The following is a 4,444-nucleotide window of genomic DNA, read 5'->3' on the forward strand; positions in this document are numbered from 1 at the left end:
GCCAGGAACACATTTTAAGATTAGTTTTATTCAGAGTAAAAATGCAATTATTTGATGTTCTTGAAATTGCACATAGTTCACACAAATCACTAGAGCAATTATTGACTTCTCCCTAAAGCTCTTCATATAACACTAAGCTGTATATAAACCTAAGTACAGAAATACTCACTAGACAGATAGTTTGGAGAGTCATTGAGAAAGGCTTCCTGGAGGAAATGGGCATAGGCAAGCCTTGAAGGCTGGGCAGGATCTGCCACGTAGAGACATGGGAAAAAGTCTGAAATGGCAAAGCAGTCACCAAAAGCTATCCCTTAGCAGCAATGAAAGGATATTAAATAAAGAGAATTAAGCTAAGGAGAGGAAAGTCACCTCATGGGAATTAGGGGACAAGAGAGAGGAGGGGAAAAAATGGCATGGTTACTCTAATGTTGGGATAAATCCACATTTTCAAAACAATGTTACTGCAGAATTGACTAATTTAAGCACAGAGAAAACTTACTAAAAACCAAAAAAAATGCCTAATACTTTCTGCTGAGACTTGCAAAATAAAGTCATGTGTGATTGAATAGAAGTTCCTGAAAACAAAGGGAAAATAGAATGGAAAATTTTAAGAAAGAGGAAGAAAAAGAGATAAAGAGAAATATTAATTTTCATAGAGCTGAAGAGACACAAAAGTCCTCAAACTGAAAGGGCCTGAACTGTGAGGGGCAGAGTGAAAAACAGAGAGATCCTAAAAAGCTTTCAGAGAGGGAAAAACTATCAAGCTGTAACAATAACCAGTAACAGAATTTATCAGCAATAATCGATGCTAGCATATAACAGAGCAATTCCAAAGTTCTGAATGAAAATTCACTTGAATCTAAAAATTCATATTACGGTAACTTATCAGTCAAATATAAAAGCAAAATTAAATCAGATTTCGATTTAGGAGGTTACGTATCTTTCTGAGAAAGTTTCTTGAGAATGTACTCCAAGAAAAATAAGGATAAAAACCTAATTCAATAAGATATGATGGACTTAAATCCAAGTCCAGCAAGAAGAAATTCCCGGATGTCAGACCTGCAGGAAGCTTAGAAAGTAGACTATCCAAATTAGAATTCAGTGGGCTCCAAGATAAAGAAAGCAGTCAAAATAACAGATGGAATAAGTAAATTGGAAGGTATGAAGGCATATGATTCTCATGACAGGAAAAACAAGATAGTCCATAAAATTGCAGGCAAAAAAAAATATGCCCAGGAAAGTTATGATTCAAATATGAATCAAAGAAAAGTCACGTACGATTGAATACTTTGTAGAATGCAAGAAAACAGAATCCATTTGGCCTTGGCACTAAGAAAATTCTCCTTTATAAGGAATAGGTATCTTGATATTGGATCCACAGAGAAGGGGATGTGTATTTGTCCTTTCTCACATGGCTATACAGAAATACCTGAGACTGGTAATTCATAAAGAAAAAAAGTTTAATTGGCTTGCAGCTCCACAGGTTGTAGAGGAAGCATCATGCTGGCATCTGCCTGGCTTCTGGGGAGGCCTCAGGAAACTTACAATTACGGTAGAAGGTGAAGGGGAAACAGGCACATCTTACATGGAAGGAGCAGGAATAAGAGGCGGCGGGGGGAAGGTGCTACACACTTCTAAACAACCAGATCTCAGAAGAACTCACTCATTCACCATCACAAGAACAGGACTGGTATGGTTTGGATTTGTGTCCCCATCCAAATTTCACGTTGAATTGTAATTCCCAGTGTTGGACGAGGGGCCTGGTGGGAGGCGACTGGATCATGGGAGTGGATTTCCCCCTTGCTGTTCTCATGCTAGCGAGTTCTCACGAGATCCGGTTATTGAACAATGTGTAGCACCTCCCTTTTTGCTCTCTTCCTCCTGCTCCGGCCATGTAAGACATGACTGCTTCCCCTTCACCTTCCGCCATGAGTGTACGTTTCCTGAGGCCTTCCCTGCCACACTTCCTGTAGAGCCTGTCGAATCATGAGCCAATTAAACCTCTTTTCTTGATAAATTACCTAGTCTCAGGTGGTTCTTTACAGCAGTGCGAGAATGGACTAATACAAGTAGCAAGGGGAATAGTGCTAAACCATTCATGACAGACCACCCCCATGATCCAGCCACCTCCCCCCAGGCCCCACCTACGACACTGGGGATTACAATTTGACATGAGAGTTGATGGGGACACAGAACCAACTGTGTCCATGTTGTAATCAACATGTTACTTAGGTCCACCAGGAACTACATTTAAGGAGCCATGATAGAAGCACTTAATTGACTTTTGAACTTTTAGAGTAAACTTTTGGACAAGGCATAGAAAGCCAAACTATGTGATTACAATACAAGAAATGTAAATTTTATCAATCTTCAAAATGTAAACAAATACAAAGAGAAAAGGAAGAAGGGAGGGAAAGAAAGTAAAAGAAAGGAGAGAGAGAAAAAGAAAAAAAAGATTGATCAAAGCCAAAAGTAGAGAAGGAAAGAAAAGAGTAGAAGAGTCCCATTCCTTAATGCTCACTAAAGCCAGTCAAGAGAAACGGGACTGCCCATGCTAACTGCAGGGAGTTTTAAATGTAAGTAAAAAGGTAATATAACAATTTAAAAAATGGGTACAGAGGAGGAAGTGGGTGGTATAATAGAACCAAAACCTCATCTCACCAGCAGGAAGTAAATAGTGTGTAAATAACAGATGTGTGTGTAAACTAGCAGTGTAAGCCTATTATGTAGAGAGATGGAGGTAAATCATCAGAGGAAATAAACACAGAAGGTATTAAAAGTGTCTCCAGGGAGCAGGACTAGGAGCTGGATCAGGCTAAGCGGGCCGATACCTTTTCGTTATAAACCCTTCTCCACTACCCGATTTTGAAAACCACATCCACCTATTATTTCAATTTTATTTCTTTAAGGACAATTCACAGGGTTGCTGGAGGTCTGGAAATAGGCCTGCTCATCCACTGCTGCTGGAAGTATTACCTGATACAACCTTTCTTGAGGGCAATCTGGCAATATGTATTAAAAGACTAAAAATGGAGAAAATCTTCCTCAAAGTAAAGAAGGAATTCAGGCTGGGCACGGTGGCTTATGCCTGTAATCCCGCAGTACTGAGACGGGAGAACTGCTTGAACTCGGGAGTTCAAGAATAGCCTGGGGAACATGATGAGACTCTGTGTCTACAATAAAGTACAAAAATTAGCTGGGTGTGGAGGTGCACACTTACAGTCTCAGCTACTTGGGAGGCTGAGGTGGGAGGATCTCTGGAACCTGGGAGGTGGAGGTTGCAGTGAGGTGAGATCGCGCCACTGCACTCCAGCCTGAGTGACAGAGCAAGACTCTATCTCAAAAAAAAAAAAAAAGAAAAAAAAAGATGGTATTTGTTGACAAGAAATAATTGAGGATGGAAAAAAAAAGTAATCAGTAATCAGAGGATTGCCCTATAAAGGTCTATGTTTGTACTTCGTCTTTTGTCCCCAACCCTTCACAGACTGGAAAAAATGCAAAGGGGGTTATTTAAATAAATTGACGTTCAATATTAAAAAGCATGACATTTATTTGACATGTAAAGCTATTGAAGATATACTAAGTGTGAAGGGGCAGACTATAAACCAGTATGCATAGTAAAAAAAAGTTACATATATGTATATGCAGAGAAAAAAAGACATTAAGGTATATGTCAAAATGTTAATAGTTCTCTGTTCCTATTCTTTTAAATTTTCTAATTCTTCTACAATGAACACTACATAGACTGTAAAATGTATTTGCAAAAGTGGTTGCCAGGGGATGGGAGAAGGCGAATGGGGAGTTACTCTTTCATGGACACAGTTTTAGCTTCAAAGATGGAAAGAGTTGTGAAGACGGGCGGTGGTGATGGCTGCACAACAATGTAAACGCACTTAACACCACTGAACTGTACACCTGAAAATGGTTAAGATGGTAAATTTTACATTGTATGTATTTTTCCAGTTGTAAAAATAAAAAAAAGTTTAAAATGACAAAATAGTGAAGATTGGAATATTTTGTATACTACATGTAATAAATTTATGAACAAACCAAGTTATAGATAGCTTATCTTAATAATGCTAATGTTAACCAAATGACTACATTTGTAAGAGGAGTTATGAAAATACAGTATATATTTTAGATTCTCTCCAAATGTTACCTTTTCCTTCATCCTAAAATGGGAATTTTCTTGCTCGTTCCAAAATATCTAGACATTATTTTTAAATCTCTAATCCAAATCCTATATTCTTCACTGCTCTCTGAATCTCTCCAACAATATGAATCTTTCCCAAGGTTATTTTCGAGCCCCAAGCTTAAAACTTTCTTCTCAAAAATAAGATGTTTTAACCTCAAATGTCTTTACTTTTATTATACCAAACTCTTAAATATGTATTTCTTGTGCCCTCCAAATAATTTTATGTTCTTTTATGGTAATATATATATT

General features: G+C 37.9%; 1 protein-coding gene across 4 annotated transcripts in view; it reads right to left on the reverse strand.

The window, feature by feature from the left end:
• The window catches only part of ARHGAP44 (Rho GTPase activating protein 44), a 218,882-nt gene that overhangs the window by 132,233 nt on the left and 82,205 nt on the right, over positions 1-4,444 (reverse strand). The gene's annotated exons all lie outside the window — the stretch shown is intronic.

This window comes from Mandrillus leucophaeus, unplaced genomic scaffold (genome assembly GCF_000951045.1).
Source record: "Mandrillus leucophaeus isolate KB7577 unplaced genomic scaffold, Mleu.le_1.0 Scaffold732, whole genome shotgun sequence".
Lineage (NCBI taxonomy): Eukaryota > Metazoa > Chordata > Mammalia > Primates > Cercopithecidae > Mandrillus > Mandrillus leucophaeus.